This window comes from Rana temporaria, chromosome 5 (assembly GCF_905171775.1).
Source record: "Rana temporaria chromosome 5, aRanTem1.1, whole genome shotgun sequence".
NCBI classification, from domain to species: domain Eukaryota; kingdom Metazoa; phylum Chordata; class Amphibia; order Anura; family Ranidae; genus Rana; species Rana temporaria.
Genome location: NC_053493.1, coordinates 427,176,382 through 427,194,944, shown reverse-complemented (window position 1 = coordinate 427,194,944; position 18,563 = coordinate 427,176,382). Strand labels below are relative to the sequence as shown.

Genomic DNA, 18,563 nt, shown 5'->3' with positions numbered 1-18,563 from the left:
GTCGCGATTTTTTACCCGTCGCATATGCAAATGAGGAAAACCGCCGATTCACGTCCGTACGCCCGTCGCTCGTTTTCTACGTCGTTTGCGTTTGGGTTTTTCCGGCAGATAGCTACCCCTGCTTCTATGAGGGGTAGCTAATGTTAAGTATGGCCGACGTTCCCGCGCTGATTTTTTAATTTTCTACGTCGTTTGCGTACCGCGATCGGGAATACCGATGGCCGCAAACGACGTACCCGCCGCAAACAATGACGTCGTAGCGACGTCATTTGGAGCATGCGCACTGGGCTTTTTCGCCCCGGCGCATGCGCAGTTAAATCGGCGCGGGAACGCGCCTGATTTAAATTGTACACTCCCCCTAGCCGCGGAATTTGCATTCCGCCGGGGGGAGTTAGGATCCGACGGTGCAGTTTGCGAGGTAAGTGCTTTATGAATCATGCACTTGCCTCGCTAAATTGCACCGGCAGATCGCAAACCAGGTAGATCTAGCGGATCTAAAGATCCGCAGATCTATCTGAATCTGCCCCAGTGTCTGATAGCTTGCGCAGCTCTTTCATATTCAGCCACCATCAAGAAGAAGAAGCTCACATTCACAGACATCTTGCAAGCATACAGAAACAAGTCTTGAAGCACACATCTCATTCATTTGAAATTCTTATTTTTTTTAACTCTTATTTGAAGCTATTGATACATTGAAATTGTTTTTGTACTTATGTTAAGTGTGTACATTAAACACACGTTTTTTTATTCACGAATCTGTCTCACGATCGATTTAATAGCAGTAAGTGTGCTATTTAAATAGAAGCCGAAGTTATCAACTTTATTTCAGAGTGTCAGCTCCTGGGCTCAGCCATAGACTAGAGTGGGACATTAGAGTGTCAGCTCCTGGGCTCAGCCATAGGACTTCACTGGGGACATTAGAGTGTCAGCTCCTGGGCTCAGCCATAGACTATAGTGGGACATTAGAGTGTCAGCTCCTGGGCTCAGCCATAGGACTTCACTGGGGACATTAGAGTGTCAGCTCCTGGGCTCAGCCATAGACTATAGTGGGGACATTAGAGTGTCAGCTCCTGGGCTCAGCCATAGACTATAGTGGGACATTAGAGTGTCAGCTCCTGGGCTCAGCCATAGACTATAGTGGGGACATTAGAGTGTCAGCTCCTGGGCTCAGCCATAGACTATAGTGGGACATTAGAGTGTCAGCTCCTGGGCTCAGCCATAGGACTTCACTGGGGACATTAGAGTGTCAGCTCCTGGGCTCAGCCATAGACTATAGTGGGGACATTAGAGTGTCAGCTCCTGGGCTCAGCCATAGACTATAGTGGGACATTAGAGTGTCAGCTCCTGAGCTCAGTCATAGACTATAGTGGGGACATTAGAGTGTCAGCTCCTGGGCTCAGCCATAGACTATAGTGGGACATTAGAGTGTCAGCTCCTGGGCTCAGCCATAGACTATAGTGGGACATTAGAGTGTCAGCTCCTGGGCTCAGCCATAGACTGCACTGGGGACATTAGAGTGTCAGCTCCTGGGCTCAGCCATAGACTATAGTGGGACATTAGAGTGTCAGCTCCTGGGCTCAGCCATAGACTGCACTGGGGACATTAGAGTGTCAGCTCCTGGGCTCAGTCATAGACTATAGTGGGGACATTAGAGTGTCAGCTCCTGGGCTCAGCCATAGACTGCACTGGGGACATTAGAGTGTCAGCTCCTGGGCTCAGCCATAGACTGCACTGGGGACATTAGAGTGTCAGCTCCTGGGCTCAGCCATAGACTATAGTGGGACATTAGAGTGTCAGCTCCTGGGCTCAGCCATAGACTATAGTGGGACATTAGAGTGTCAGCTCCTGGGCTCAGCCATAGACTATACTGGGGACATTAGAGTGTCAGCTCCTGGGCTCAGCCATAGACTATAGTGGGACATTAGAGTGTCAGCTCCTGGGCTCAGCCATAGACTGCACTGGGGACATTAGAGTGTCAGCTCCTGGGCTCAGTCATAGACTATAGTGGGGACATTAGAGTGTCAGCTCCTGGGCTCAGCCATAGACTGCACTGGGGACATTAGAGTGTCAGCTCCTGGGCTCAGCCATAGACTGCACTGGGGACATTAGAGTGTCAGCTCCTGGGCTCAGCCATAGACTATAGTGGGACATTAGAGTGTCAGCTCCTGGGCTCAGCCATAGACTGCACTGGGGACATTAGAGTGTCAGCTCCTGGGCTCAGCCATAGACTGCACTGGGGACATTAGAGTGTCAGCTCCTGGGCTCAGCCATAGACTATAGTGGGACATTAGAGTGTCAGCTCCTGGGCTTAGCCATAGATTGCACTGGGGACATTAGAGTGTCAGCTCCTGGGCTCAGTCATAGACTATAGTGGGACATTAGAGTGTCAGCTCCTGGGCTCAGCCATAGACTGCACTGGGGACATTAGAGTGTCAGCTCCTGGGCTCAGCTATAGACTGCACTGGGGACATTAGAGTGTCAGCTCCTGGGCTCAGCCATAGACTATAGTGGGGACATTAGAGTGTCAGCTCCTGGGCTCAGCCATAGACTGCACTGGGGACATTAGAGTGTCAGCTCCTGGGCTCAGCCATAGACTATAGTGGGGACATTAGAGTGTCAGCTCCTGGGCTCAGCCATAGACTATAGTGGGATATTAGAGTGTCAGCTCCTGGGCTCAGCCATAGACTATAAAGGGGACATTAGTGTGTCAGCTCTTGGGCTCAGCCATAGACTATAGTGGGACATTAGAGTGTCAGCTCCTGGGCTCAGCCATAGACTGCACTGGGGACATTAGAGTGTCAGCTCCTGGGCTCAGCTATAGACTGCACTGGGGACATTAGAGTGTCAGCTCCTGGGCTCAGGTATAGACTGCACTGGGGACATTAGAGTGTCAGCTCCTGGGCTCAGCCATAGACTATAGTGGGACATTAGAGTGTCAGCTCCTGGGCTCAGTCATAGACTATAGTGGGACATTAGAGTGTCAGCTCCTGGGCTCAGCCATAGACTATAGTGGGACATTAGAGTGTCAGCTCCTGGGCTCAGCCATAGACTGCACTGGGGACATTAGAGTGTCAGCTCCTGGGCTCAGCCATAGACTATAGTGGGGACATTAGAGTGTCAGCTCCTGGGCTCAGTCATAGACTATAGTGGGACATTAGAGTGTCAGCTCCTGGGCTCAGTCATAGACTATAGTGGGACATTAGAGTGTCAGCTCCTGGGCTCAGTCATAGACTATAGTGGGACATTAGAGTGTCAGCTCCTGGGCTCAGCCATAGACTATAGTGGGACATTAGAGTGTCAGCTCCTGGGCTCAGCCATAGATTATAGTGGGACATTAGAGTGTCAGCTCCTGGGCTCAGCCATAGAGTATAGTGGGACATTAGAGTGTCAGCTCCTGGGCTCAGCCATAGACTATAGTGGGGACATTAGAGTGTCAGCTCCTGGGCTCAGTCATAGACTATAGTGGGACATTAGAGTGTCAGCTCCTGGGCTCAGCCATAGATTATAGTGGGACATTAGAGTGTCAGCTCCTGGGCTCAGCCATAGAGTATAGTGGGACATTAGAGTGTCAGCTCCTGGGCTCAGCCATAGACTGCACTGGGGACATTAGAGTGTCAGCTCCTGGGCTCAGTCATAGACTATAGTGGGGACATTAGAGTGTCAGCTCCTGGGCTCAGCCATAGACTATAGTGGGGACATTAGAGTGTCAGCTCCTGGGCTCAGCCATAGACTATAGTGGGGACATTAGAGTGTCAGCTCCTGAGCTCAGCCATAGACTGCACTGGGGACATTAGAGTGTCAGCTCCTGGGCTCAGTCATAGACTATAGTGGGACATTAGAGTGTCAGCTCCTGGGCTCAGCCATAGACTATAGTGGGACATTAGAGTGTCAGCTCCTGGGCTCAGCCATAGACTGCACTGGGGACATTAGAGTGTCAGCTCCTGGGCTCAGTCATAGACTATAGTGGGACATTAGAGTGTCAGCTCCTGGGCTCAGCCATAGACTATAGTGGGACATTAGAGTGTCAGCTCCTGGGCTCAGCCATAGACTGCACTGGGGACATTAGAGTGTCAGCTCCTGGGCTCAGCCATAGACTATAGTGGGGACATTAGAGTGTCAGCTCCTGGGCTCAGCCATAGACTATACTGGGGACATTAGAGTGTCAGCTCCTGGGCTCAGCCATAGACTATAGTGGGACATTAGAGTGTCAGCTCCTGGGCTCATCCATAGACTATAGTGGGGACATTAGAGTGTCAGCTCCTGGGTTCAGCCATAGACTATAGTGGGACATTAGAGTGTCAGCTCCTGGGCTCAGCCATAGACTGCACTGGGGACATTAGAGTGTCAGCTCCTGGGCTCATCCATAGACTATAGTGGGGACATTAGAGTGTCAGCTCCTGGGCTCAGCCATAGACTATAGTGGGGACATTAGAGTGTCAGCTCCTGGGCTCAGCCATAGACTATACTGGGGACATTAGAGTGTCAGCTCCTGGGCTCAGCCATAGACTATACTGGGGACATTAGAGTGTCAGCTCCTGGGCTCAGCCATAGACTATACTGGGGACATTAGAGTGTCAGCTCCTGGGCTCAGCCATAGAGTATAGTGGGGACATTAGAGTGTCAGCTCCTGGGCTCAGCCATAGACTATAGTGGGGACATTAGAGTGTCAGCTCCTGGGCTCATCCATAGACTATAGTGGGACATTAGAGTGTCAGCTCCTGGGCTCAGCCATAGACTATAGTGGGGACATTAGAGTGTCAGCTCCTGGGCTCAGCCATAGACTATAGTGGGACATTAGAGTGTCAGCTCCTGGGCTCAGCCATAGACTATAGTGGGGACATTAGAGTGTCAGCTCCTGAGCTCAGTCATAGACTATAGTGGGGACATTAGAGTGTCAGCTCCTGGGCTCAGTCATAGACTATAGTGGGACATTAGAGTGTCAGCTCCTGGGCTCAGCCATAGACTATAGTGGGACATTAGAGTGTCAGCTCCTGGGCTCAGCCATAGACTGCACTGGGGACATTAGAGTGTCAGCTCCTGGGCTCAGCTATAGACTGCACTGGGGACATTAGAGTGTCAGCTCCTGGCCTCAGCCATAGACTGCACTGGGGACATTAGAGTGTCAGCTCCTGGGCTCAGCCATAGACTGCACTGGGGACATTAGAGTGTCAGCTCCTGGGCTCAGCCATAGACTGCACTGGGGACATTAGAGTGTCAGCTCCTGGGCTCAGCCATAGACTATAGTGGGACATTAGAGTGTCAGCTCCTGGGCTCAGCCATAGACTATACTGGGGACATTAGAGTGTCAGCTCCTGGGCTCAGCCATAGACTATAGTGGGACATTAGAGTGTCAGCTCCTGGGCTCAGCCATAGACTATAGTGGGGACATTAGAGTGTCAGCTCCTGGGCTCAGCCATAGACTATAGTGGGGACATTAGAGTGTCAGCTCCTGGGCTCAGCCATAGACTATACTGGGGACATTAGAGTGTCAGCTCCTGGGCTCAGCCATAGACTATAGTGGGACATTAGAGTGTCAGCTCCTGGGCTCAGCCATAGACTATAGTGGGGACATTAGAGTGTCAGCTCCTGGGCTCAGCCATAGACTATAGTGGGACATTAGAGTGTCAGCTCCTGGGCTCAGCCATAGACTATAGTGGGGACATTAGAGTGTCAGCTCCTGGGCTCAGCCCCTCCTTGTGGGCGGTCCTCAGTGATGATCACACTCGCCTCTCCTTCAGGTCACATGATCACTCTGCACACTGCCAGCGTTTCTGGGCGGGGCCTCTGCGGAAAACGAGATCACGTGACGCCCCGCCCCCTAATAGGCGGAGCCACCCTGGTTTCTCTTCTTCCGCCCGCCAACCAAAGAAAGAGACCCAACTACCGGGTATCTCTCGGGCTCCACCCACTTCCGGTCTTCCTGTTTATCTTCCGGGGTCGGTGGAGGAGCGGGGTGAGAGGTGAATGGTGCCGTATAACAGACCATGTGAGGGACAGAGCGCCCCCTCCCCCTCTCACACCTCTGTGACCCCCCCTTATAGGAGAGAATGACCCCCCCCCTGTATGAGGTGTCAGCCCTGCCTGGCCCCCCCTGTATATCTATATAGGAGAGAATGACCCCCCCCCCTGTATGAGGTGTCAGCCCTGCCTGGCCCCCCCTGTATTTCTATATAGGAGAGAATGACCCCCCCCCCTGTATGAGGTGTCAGCCCTGCCTGGCCCTTCTGTGTGCCCCCCCCCCTCTGTAGATCAGTGTTTATCACCCGGGGGGTGCACAGGACACTCCCGCTGGATCAGTGCCACGGGTTGTCACGGTCTTACCAGGCCGGTGATGTGAAATTTCCTCGGACCTGTGAAAAAATCGGACCCGCGTCACTTCCGGTGCTCGTACGTCAGAGCACAGCTGATCCACGGCGTCCACGGCGCATGCGCAGATGTTTTTTTTTGGGTCCGTGAATATCATAGACTGGGGTAGGCGGGCAGAGGCGGATCAAGCTCAATTCAGAGACTCGGGTGGGCGGGGCGGAGGCGGTGCAAGAGTTTTAATGACATTATCGGCAGCCCCGCCTCCAGCCCCGCCCCTTTACACACAGTAGCCTGCTTCTTCCCATACTATTTTGGTCCGTGAATTTCACAGACTCTGGTAGGCGGGACGGAGGCGGAGCAACAGTTTTCATGCGCAATATTAAAGTCTGTCAAGAAAATGTCTATTTAGGTGGAGAGCTTCTGAATACCCGACCAACAAACACATTTCCATTTTATTCCTTATTTCAATGGGAAAGTTTAAAGTGCCAAAAAGTTCCGCTCTTCTGTATTTTTTTAGACTCCGTGTACACGGGACCATCCTCACCCCCCCCCCCAACATCCTCCCGGCTGCAGGGATCATCCCCCCCCCACCGCCACCCTCCCGGCTGTACGAATCACCCCCCCCCCACCGCCATCCTCCCGGCTGCAGGGATCACCCCCCCCCCCCAACATCCTCCCGGCTGTACGAATCACCCCCCCCCGCCATCCTCCCGGCTGCAGGGATCACCCCCACCGCCATCCTCCCGGCTGCAGCAATCACCCCCCCCCCCCCACCGCCATCCTCCCGGCTGTACGAATCACCCCCCCCCCCCCCTACCGCCATCCTCCCGGCTGCAGGGATCACCCACCGCCATCCTCCCGGCTGCAGCAATCACCCCCCCCCCTACCGCCATCCTCCCGGCTGCAGGGATCACCCACCGCCATCCTCCCGGCTGTACGAATCACCCCCCCCCCACCATCCTCCCGGCTGCAGGGATCACCCCCCCCCCCCAACATCCTCCCAGCTGTACGAATCACCCCCCCCCACCCCCATCCTCCCAGCTGCAGGGATCACCCCCCCACCGCCATCCTCCCAGCTGTAGAAGGTTGGCAGAGAGTGGGCCCCTGGCTGTTTGAAGGAGAAGGAGATGGGCCACAGTGTGGGCCAAATTGGAAGAGCTGATCCTTGGGTGGTTGGAGGAGGAGAGGGTGCCACCCTTCTCCCCTTAGGACGGGGACAGACACCCTTCTCTCCCCTGGAGGACGGGGACACCCTTCTCTCCCCTGGAGGACAGGGACACCATTCTCTCCCCCGGATGACGGAGACACCATTCTCTCCCCCGAGGACGAGGACACCATTCTCTCCCCCGGAGGATGAGGACACCATTCTCTCCCCCGGAGGATGAGGACACCCTTCTCTCCCCAGAGGTAGGGGACACCATTCTCTCCCCCGGAGGATGAGGACACCATTCTCTCCCTCGTAGGACGGGGACACCATTCTCTCCCCCGGAGGATGAGGACACCATTCTCTCCCTCGGAGGACGGGGACACCATTCTCTCCCCCGAGGACGAGGACACCATTCTCTCCCCAGAGGTAGGGGACACCATTCTCTCCCCCAGAGGATGAGGACACCATTCTCTCCCTCGGAGGACGGGGACACCATTCTCTCCCTCGGAGGACGGGGACACCATTCTCTCCCCCAGAGGACGGGGACACCATTCTCTCCCCCAGAGGACGGGGACACCATTCTCTCCCCCGAGGACACCATTCTCTCCCCCAGAGGACGGGGACACCATTCTCTCCCCCGAGGACACCATTCTCTCCCCGGAGGACGAGGACACCCTTCTCTCCCCAGATGTAGGGGACACCATTCTCTCCCCCAGAGGACGGGGACACCATTCTCTCCCTCGGAGGACGGGGACACCATTCTCTCCCCCAGAGGACGGGGACACCATTCTCTCCCCCAGAGGACAGGGACACCATTCTCTCCCCGGAGGAGGAGGACACCATTCTCTCCCCCAGAGGACGGGGACACCATTCTCTCCCCCGAGGACACCATTCTCTCCCCGGAGGACGAGGACACCCTTCTCTCCCCAGAGGTAGGGGACACCATTCTCTCCCCCAGAGGATGAGGACACCATTCTCTCCCCCAGAGGACGGGGACACCATTCTCTCCCTCGGAGGACGGGGACACCATTCTCTCCCTCGGAGGACGGGGACACCATTCTCTCCCCCAGAGGACAGGGACACCATTCTCTCCCCTGGAGGACGAGGACACCATTCTCTCCCCTGGAGGACGAGGACACCATTCTCTCCCCCGGAGGACGAGGACACCAGGGCTGGACAGGGAGAGGAGGTGAGCGCTGCGGGGAACCAGAGCATCATGAGGGACAGGGGATAGAGGCACATGGGGGACCAGAGCATCATGGGGGGGGGGGATAGAGGAGCAGGAGAGGAACAGAGAAGCATGTGTGGGAACAGAGAAGCAGGGGGGGTATCAGTGGAGCACAGGGGGGACCAGAGAAGCATGAGGGTAAGAGGAGCATGGGGGGGGATAGAGAAGCATGTGGGGGAACAGAGAAGCAGGGGGAGAACCAGAGGAGCAGAGAGGGGGACAGAGGCGCATGGGGGCCGGCAGCCATGGGAGAGACTTGTCAAAGTGTATGAAGTCCAGGGCAATATTTTTGTCCCAGTCCAGCCCTGGTGTCCCTGTCCTCCGGGGGAGAGAAGGGTGTCCCCGTCCTCGGGGGAGAGAATGGTGTCCTCCGGGGGGAGAGAATGGTATCCTCGTCCTCCAGGGGAGAGAAGGGTGTACTCGTCCTCGGGGGAGAGAATGGTGTCCTCGTCCTCCGGGGGAGAGAAGGGTGTCCTCGTCCTCGGGGGAGAGAATGGTGTCCTCGTCCTCCGGGGGAGAGAATGGTGTCCCCGTCCTCCGGGGGAGAGAAGGGTGTCCCCTACCTCTGGGGAGAGAAGGGTGTCCTCGTCCTCGGGGGAGAGAATGGTGTCCTCCGGGGGGAGAGAATGGTGTCCCCGTCCTCTGGGGGAGAGAATGGTGTCCCCGTCCTCTGGGGGAGAGAATGGTGTCCCTGTCCTCCAGGGGAGAGAATGGTGTCCCCGTCCTCTGGGGGAGAGAATGGTGTCCCCGTCCTCCGGGGGAGAGAATGGTGTCCCTGTCCTCCGGGGGAGAGAATGGTGTCCCCGTCCTCCGGGGGAGAGAATGGTGTCCCTGTCCTCCGGGGGAGAGAATGGTGTCCTCGTCCTCCGGGGGAGAGAATGGTGTCCTCGTCCTCCGGGGGAGAGAATGGTGTCCCCGTCCTCTGGGGGAGAGAATGGTGTCCCCGTCCTCCAGGGGAGAGAATGGTGTCCTCGTCCTCCGGGGGAGAGAATGGTGTCCCCGCATGGGCACCGCCCCCGTCACCTCTGCCGCCCTCCCTATTCATGCGCCTGGCCCCTTTCAGGATGCCGGACGCATGAAATACTATGGCGGGAATAGGCGGGGTGTGTATCATTAAGCACGTGATAAGAGCCAGAAGCTATTTTCACACCAAAGTTCCTCCTTGCCAATCTCCCGATTGGCCAAAGCTTTAGGCGATCCTATTGGATGCCTAACGCTTTGGCGGAAAAGGAGACATGACGGAGGAAGCCTGAGGAGCCAAGCGGACACAGGAGCCACATCCGCCACTACAGAAGAAGAAGAAGGAAGTGCCGCGTATGACGGGTACAAGTGACTGCATATGGAGGGCACAACTGCTGCGTATGACGGGCACAAGTGACCTACCCCAGTCTAGGATATTCACAGACCAAAAAAAAGCATCTGCGCATGCGCCGTGGACCCGCGATCAGCTGTGCTCCTGACGTACGAGCACCGGAAGTGACGCGGTCCGATTTTTTCACAGGTCCGAGGATGGTGGTGGGGGGGGGGAGGTGATTCGTACAGCTGGGAGGATGGGGGGGGGTGATTCGTACAGCTGGGAGGATGGGGGGGGGGTGATTCGTACAGCTGGGAGGGTGGGGGGGGGTGATCCCTACAGCTGGGAGGATGGCGGTGGGGGGGGGGGTGATTCGTACACCTGGGAGAATGGCGGTGGGGGGGGGGTGATTCGTACAGCTGGGAAGATGGCGGTGGGGGGGGGTGATTCGTACAGCTGGGAGGATGGCGGTGGGGGGGGGGGGTTGATCCCTGCAGCTGGGAGGATGGCGGGGGGGGGGGGGGTGATTCGTACAGCCGGAAGGATGGCGGTGGGGGGGGGGGGTGATTCCTGCAGCTGGGAGGATGGCGGTGGGGGGGGGTGATTCCTGCAGCCGGGAGGGTGGGGGTGATCCCTGCAGCCGGGAGGATGGCGGTGGGGGGGGGGGGGTGATTCGTACAGCTGGGAGGATGGCAGTGGGGGGGGGGTGATTCGTACAGCTGGGAGGATTTTGGGGGGGGGTGATCCCTACAGCTGGGAGGATGGCGGTGGGGGGGGGTGATTCGTACAGCTGGGATGGCGGTGGGGGGGGGGTGATTCGTACAGCTGGGAAGATGGCGGTGGGGGGGGGTGATTCGTACAGCTGGGAAGATGGCGGTGGGGGGGGGTGATCCCTGCAGCTGGGAGGATGGTGGTGGGGGGGGGGGTGATTCGTACAGCTGGGAGGATGGCGGTGGAGGGGGGGGTGATTCGTACAGCTGGGAAGATGGCGGTGGGGGGGGGTGATTCGTACAGCTGGGAGGATGGCGGTGGGGGGGGGGGGTTGATCCCTGCAGCTGGGAGGGTGGGGGGGGGGGTGATTCCTGCAGCTGGGAGGATGGTGGTGGGGGGGGTGATTCCTGCAGCCGGGAGGGTGGCGATGGGGGGGGGGGGTGATTCCTGCAGCCGGGAGGATGGCGGTGAGGGGGGGGGGGGTGATTCGTACAGCTTGGAGGATGGCGGTGGGGGGGGGGGTGATTCGTACAGCCGGGAGGATGGCGGTGGGGGGGGGTTGATCCCTGCAGCCGGGAGGATGTTGGGGGGGGGGGTTGATCCCTGCAGCCGGGAGGATGTTGGGGGGGGTTGATCCCTGCAGCCGGGAGGATGTTGGGGGGGGGTTGATCCCTGCAGCCGGGAGGATGTTGGGGGGGGGTTGATCCCTGCAGCTGGGAGGATGTTGGGGGGGGGGGTGATCCCTGCAGCCGGAAGGATGGCGGTGGGGGGGGGGTTGATCCCTGCAGCTGGGAGGATGGCGGGGGGGGGGGGGGGTGATCCCTGGGGGGGGGTGATCCCTGCAGCCGGGAGGATGTTGGGTGGGGGGGTGATCCCTGCAGCCGGGAGGATGGCGGTGGGGTGGGGGGTGATTCCTGCAGCCGGGAGGATGTTGGGGGGGGGGATGATCCCTGCAGCCGGGAGGATGTTGGGGGGGGGGGGGTGATCCCTGGGGGGGGGTGATCCCTGCAGCCGGGAGGATGGCGGTGGGGGGGGGTGATCCCTGCAGCCGGGAGGATGGCGGTGGGGGGGGGTGATCCCTGCAGCCGGGAGGATGTTGGTGGGGGGGGGTGATCCCTGCAGCCGGGAGGATGTTGGGGGGGGGGATGATCCCTGCAGCCGGGAGGATGTTGGGGGGGGGATGATCCCTGCAGCCGGGAGGATGTTGGGGGGGGGGGGTGATCCCTGCAGCCGGGAGGATGTTGGGGGGGGGGGGGATGATCCCTGCAGCCGGGAGGATGTTGGGGGGGGGTTGATCCCTGCAGCTGGGAGGATGGCGGGGGGGGGTGATTCGTACAGCTGGGAGGATGGCGGTGGGGGGGGGGGGTGATCCCTGCAGCCGGGAGGATGGCGGTGGGGGGGGGGGGGTGATTCCTGCAGCCGGGAGGATAGTGGGGGGGAGGGTGATCCCTGCAGCTGGGAGGATGGCGGTGGGGGGGGGGTGATTCCTGCAGCCGGGAGGATGTTGGGGGGGGGGGGGGGTGATCCCTGCAGCCGGGAGGATGTTGGGGGGGGGGGGGGGTGAGGATGGTCCCGTGTACATGGAGCCTAAAAAAATACAGAAGAGCGGAACTTTTTGGCACTTTAAACTTTCCCATTGAAATGAGGAATAAAATGGAAATGTGTTTGTTGGTCGGGTATTCAGAAGCTCTCCACCTAAATAGACATTTTCTTGACAGACTTTAATATTGCGCATTAAACTGTTGCTCCGCCTCCGTCCCGCCTACCCGAGTCTGTGAAATTCACGGACCAAAATAGTATGGGAAGAAGCAGGCTACTGTGTGTAAAGGGGCGGGGCTGGAGGCGGGGCTGGCGGCAACGTAATTGAGAATGTTGCTCCGCCTCCGCCCCGCCCACCCAAATCTCTATTTTTCACAGACCTCAAGAAGCTCTGCTTAGGGGCGGGGCTGCCGATAATGTCATTAAAACTCTTGCACCGCCTCCGCCCCGCCCACCCGAGTCTCTGAATTGTGCTTGATCCGCCTCTGCCCGCCTACCCCAGTCTATGATATTCACGGACCCAAAAAAAAACATCTGCGCATGCGCCGTGGACCCGCGATCAGCTGTGCTCTGACGTACGAGCACCGGAAGTGACGCGGGTCCGATTTTTTCACAGGTCCGAGGAAATTTCACATCACCGGCCTGGTAAGACCGTGACAACCCGTGGCACTGATCCAGGGGGAGTGTCCTGTGCACCCCCCGGGTGATAAACACTGATCTACAGAGGGGGGGGGCACACAGAGGGACCAGGCAGGGCTGACACCTCATACAGGGGGGGGGGTCATTCTCTCCTATATAGAAATACAGGGGCGGCCAGGCAGGGCTGACACCTCATACAGGGGGGGGGTCATTCTCTCCTATATAGAAATACAGGGGGGCCAGGCAGGGCTGACACCTCATACAGGGGGGGGGTCATTCTCTCCTATAAGGGGGGGTCACAGAGGTGTGAGAGGGGGAGGGGAGCGCTCTGTCCCTCACATGGTCTGTTATACGGCACCATTCACCTCTCACCCCGCTCCTCCACCGACCCCGGAAGATAAACAGACTCCTCACCCGGAAGTAAACAGGAAGACCGGAAGTGGGTGGAGCCCGAGAGATACCCGGTAGTTGGGTCTCTTTCTTTGGTTGGCGGGCGGAAGAAGAGAAACCCGGGTGGCTCCGCCTATTAGGGGGCGGGGCGTCACGTGATCTCGTTTTCCGCAGAGGCCCCGCCCAGAAACGCTGGCAGTGTGCAGAGTGATCATGTGACCTGAAGGAGAGGTGAGTGTGATCATCACTGAGGACCGCCCACAGGGAGGGGCTGAGCCCAGGAGCTGACACTCTAATGTCCCCACTATAGTCTATGTCTGAGCCCAGGAGCTGACACTCTAATGTCCCCACTATAGTCTATGGCTGAGCCCAGGAGCTGACACTCTAATGTCCCCACTATAGTCTATGGCTGAGCCCAGGAGCTGACACTCTAATGTCCCACTATAGTCTATAGCTGAGCCCAGGAGCTGACACTCTAATGTCCCCACTATAGTCTATGACTGAGCCCAGGAGCTGACACTCTAATGTCCCCACTATAGTCTATGGCTGAGCCCAGGAGCTGACACTCTAATGTCCCCACTATAGTCTATGGCTGAGCCCAGGAGCTGACACTCTAATGTCCCACTATAGTCTATAGCTGAGCCCAGGAGCTGACACTCTAATGTCCCCAGTGCAGTCTATGTCTGAGCCCAGGAGCTGACACTCTAATGTCCCACTATAGTCTATGACTGAGCCCAGGAGCTGACACTCTAATGTCCCCACTATAGTCTATGGCTGAGCCCAGGAGCTGACACTCTAATGTCCCACTATAGTCTATGACTGAGCCCAGGAGCTGACACTCTAATGTCCCCACTATACTCTATGGCTGAGCCCAGGAGCTGACACTCTAATATCCCCACTATAGTCTATGGCTGAGCCCAGGAGCTGACACTCTAATGTCCCCACTATAGTCTATGGCTGAGCCCAGGAGCTGACACTCTAATGTCCCCACTATAGTCTATGGCTGAACCCAGGAGCTGACACTCTAATGTCCCCAGTGCAGTCTATGGCTGAGCCCAGGAGCTGACACTCTAATGTCCCCACTATAGTCTATGGCTGAGCCCAGGAGCTGACACTCTAATGTCCCCAGTGCAGTCTATAGCTGAGCCCAGGAGCTGACACTCTAATGTCCCACTATAGTCTATGGCTGAGCCCAGGAGCTGACACTCTAATGTCCCACTATAGTCTATAGCTGAGCCCAGGAGCTGACACTCTAATGTCCCACTATAGTCTATGGCTGAGCCCAGGAGCTGACACTCTAATGTCCCCAGTGCAGTCTATAGCTGAGCCCAGGAGCTGACACTCTAATGTCCCACTATAGTCTATGGCTGAGCCCAGGAGCTGACACTCTAATGTCCCCACTATAGTCTATGGCTGAGCCCAGGAGCTGACACTCTAATGTCCCCAGTGCAGTCTATGGCTGAGCCCAGGAGCTGACACTCTAATGTCCCAGTATAGTCTATGGCTGAGCCCAGGAGCTGACACTCTAATGTCCCCACTATAGTCTATGACCTTGTATAGCGCTTTTCTCTCTGAGGACTCCAAGTATTGGAGATGGCATTGGCCGGGAATCGAACCCGGGTCGTCTGCTTAGAAAGCAGCTGTGCTAACCACTGCACCACCAACGCAAAGGTAGCATGTCTTTAGTGTGGGAGGAAACCGAGGAACCCGGAGGAAACCCACGCAAGCACAGGGAGAACATGCAAACTCCATGCAGATAGTGTCCTGGTCAGGATTTGAACCAAGGACCCCAGTGCTGCAAGGCTCACCACTAAGCCTCTGTGCTGCCCATATACGGCCTCTGTTCTGGAAGGCCCGCCCCCGCTGAGCGGGGTACATCAGTGATGTCCACTCAAAACTCCTCCAGAAGAAATCCAAACTTCTCCTAATCTACAATCTATAACACTCCTATAATAAAACACCCCAAATAACAATAATGAGGGGTACAGTGGTCCCCAAATTACCAACACAATGGGGGTAAATATTCTATTCACACTTAGGCCTCATTCACAGGGGGGGTAATAATCCGTACCCCATGGGAGGGCCGCGTGTACCGCAATGGGGATGCACAGGTGTTCCCAGCATCCCGTGTAGGCAGTCCCATTGCTGTCATCTGGGGTGCAGCGGCTGTTCCCAATGTGACATCTGTGTGGGTGCCGGTGCACGGCCCCAAACGCACCCAGGGTGCGTCCGCGCAACTGCGCCCACATGGATGTCCTCTTTGGGGTAAGTGCAGCCCCCATACAGGGTACAGATTCATACACCCCGTGTGAGTGAGGCCTGGGACTTCTCCATGAAGGACCTCACTGGTGGGAAGAGTTCTCATTTCTCCAGCAAAGAAAGCTGGAAAGACTCCTCCCATACCGGCCTCCAACCTCCTCTCCTCGCCGGTCCAAACCACACCTTAAAAACATACCGGCCTCCAACCTCCTCTCCTCGCCGGTCCAACACACACCTTAAAAACATACCGGCCTCCAACCTCCTCTCCTCGCCGGTCCAAACCACACCTTAAAAACATACCGGCCTCCAACCTCCTCTCCTCGCCGGTCCAAACCACACCTTAAAAACATACCGGCCTCCAACCTCCTCTCCTCGCCGGTCCAAACCACACCTTAAAAACATACCGGCCTCCAACCTCCTCTCCTCGCCGGTCCAACACACACCTTAAAAACATACCGGCCTCCAACCTCCTCTCCTCGCCGGTCCAACACACACCTTAAAAACATACCGGCCTCCAACCTCCTCTCCTCGCTGGTCCAAACCACACCTTAAAAACATACCGGCCTCCAACCTCCTCTCCTCGCCGGTCCAACACACACCTTTTTTTTAAATCCACTTTATTTTTTATATCTTTTCTTTTCTTATTTCATACATAGATATGCCTATTCGGCATCCATTTCATTTTATTTGACATACATTATACCACATTTTTATATTCATATACTACTCCAGTGTACGTATATACCTATGTAGGATAAAGAGTTGCGACAATTTGTGCGACGCAGAGACAGATACCGCCGGAACAGATTCAATCGCCCTCTCCCACTGATCTCCATCTATCTCCCCAATGTCTTCCACCCACTTCCTACGGCTTCTAAGGGAAGCATGACTCTGAATTGTTGCTAACAGTCCCATATGTTTTTGTTATGAGTCCTCTCCGAGCTTCTGCTTGCAGAACCGTCGTCATCAAAGGTGACGGTAAAGTCACCACCAATGATCGTGTTTGTTGTTGTTTCTGTAGAGCATGCCGGAGCTGGAGGTACTGATAGAAGCCCCGTGGGGCTAATTGGTATTCTCTACACAGCTGCTCGTACGTTCTCAGTACCCCACCCTCGTACAGCTGTGAAAAGAACACACACCTTAAAAAGATACCGGCCTCCAACCTCCTCTCCTCGCCGGTCCAAACCACACCTTAAAAACATACCGGCCTCCAACCTCCTCTCCTCGCCGGTCCAACACACACCTTAAAAAGATACCGGCCTCCAACCTCCTCTCCTCGCCGGTCCAACACACACCTTAAAAAGATACTGGCCTCCAACCTCCTCTCCTCGCCGGTCCAACACACACCTTAAAAACATACCGGCCTCCAACCTCCTCTCCTCGCCGGTCCAACACACACCTTAAAAACATACCGGCCTCCAACCTCCTCTCCTCGCCGGTCCAACACACCCCTCGAAAATTTGATGTCGATCGACATTACATTAATGAAACATAATCACCTGTAAAAAAGTGACTGAGATGTTGGTGGTAAACGGCCTTCTAGACCCGGGGGGACCCGAGTCCTCCGAAAGCCGCCTCATATCCAAGAGTTGCCAAGAGTGGAAATGTAGACATTAAGCTTTAAGGTTAATCAAAAATGTCACATTCTAAAGGGAAAGGTAGAACAAGGGGGAGGGGAGTATGGAAGAGGGAGAGAGGGAGATAAGGAGGAGGGGAGGTTGGAGGTAAGGAAGGAGTGTGGGGGTTCCCCCAAACCCTCACTCCCCTTCTTTCTCCAACCTCCCCCCCCTTCCTCCCTCTCTCCCTCTTCCATACTCCCCTCCCCCTTGTTCTACCTTTCCCTTTAGAATGTGATATTTTTGATTAACCTTAAAGCTTGATGTCTACATTTCCACTCTTGGCAACTCTTGGATATTGGACGTCATATTTGCCCAGCCAATTCAATGGGGCAGAGGTTGGTACCAGGAAGTCACCCGGCCAAAAGTGCTATGAAAAGTCAAGATCCGGTTTAATGGCGGTCCTCCTTGTTTGCCCTTCGCTTCTTCACTAGCTGGAATAATTTCCGTAGGTGAAGACGGGTTACTACGAGTTTCAACATTGGGATCAACAGCCAGTGTTGCCCTTTGTTGACCAATGACGGAATCCAATAGCATATTGATGTCATCGGTCACTGGTGACATAAGGGAACTCGGTAGTGGGAGGAGACCACCATTCTGTGGGATGTCGTTGCTGTGGTCCCTAGGAGGTGCGACGCTGGGAATGGGAACGTCAGTCTCCTCCATGGCGCTCGCTGCATTTTTCCTTGATGGTGGAATGATGACATCACTCGGTGGGATGATGTCACTCTTTCGTGGGACGATATCCGTGTGCCCAACCTCCATTGTTGCTTGCTGCTCCTTTATTTTCTGTCTTATCCAAGCACTAAGGGAAGCTGGAGGAGATGCAACTCTGGAAATGGGAATGGCCGCCTCCTCCATGGCGCTCGCTGCATTTTTCAGATGTTGGTGGTAAACGGCCTGCTAGGCCCGGGGGGAACCGAGTCCTCCGAAAGCCGCCTCATATCCAAGAGTTGCCAAGAGTGGAAATGTAGACATCAAGCTTTAAGGTTAATCAAAAATGTCACATTGTAAAGGGAAAGGTAGAACAAGGGGGAGGGGAGTATGGAAGAGGGAGAGAGGGAGATAAGGAGGAGGGGAGGTTGGAGGTAAGGAAGGGGTGTGGGGGTTCCCCCAAACCCTCACTCCCCTTCTTTCTCCAAACTTCCCTCCCCCTTCCTCCCTCTCTCCCTCTTCCATACTCCCCTCCCCCTTGTTCTACCTTTCCCTTTAGAATGTGATATTTTTGATTAACCTTAAAGCTTGATGTCTACATTTCCACTCTTGGATATTGGACGTCATATTTGCCCGGCCAATTAAATGGGGCAGAGGTTGGTACCAGGAAGTCACCCGGCCAAAAGTGCTATGAAAAGTCAAGATCCGGTTTAATGGCGGTCCTCCTTGGTTGCCCTTCGCTTCTTCACTAGCTGGAATAATTGCCATAGGTGAAGACGG

At 56.1% G+C, this 18,563-nt stretch overlaps 1 non-coding gene across 1 annotated transcript; it reads right to left on the bottom strand.

Annotated features, from left to right (window-relative positions):
• Nucleotides 1-14,849: 14,849 nt before the first annotated feature.
• On the bottom strand, nucleotides 14,850-14,921 carry TRNAR-UCU. The gene has a single exon. It is a non-coding gene; the product is annotated as a tRNA-Arg (tRNA).
• Nucleotides 14,922-18,563: the final 3,642 nt, after the last annotated feature.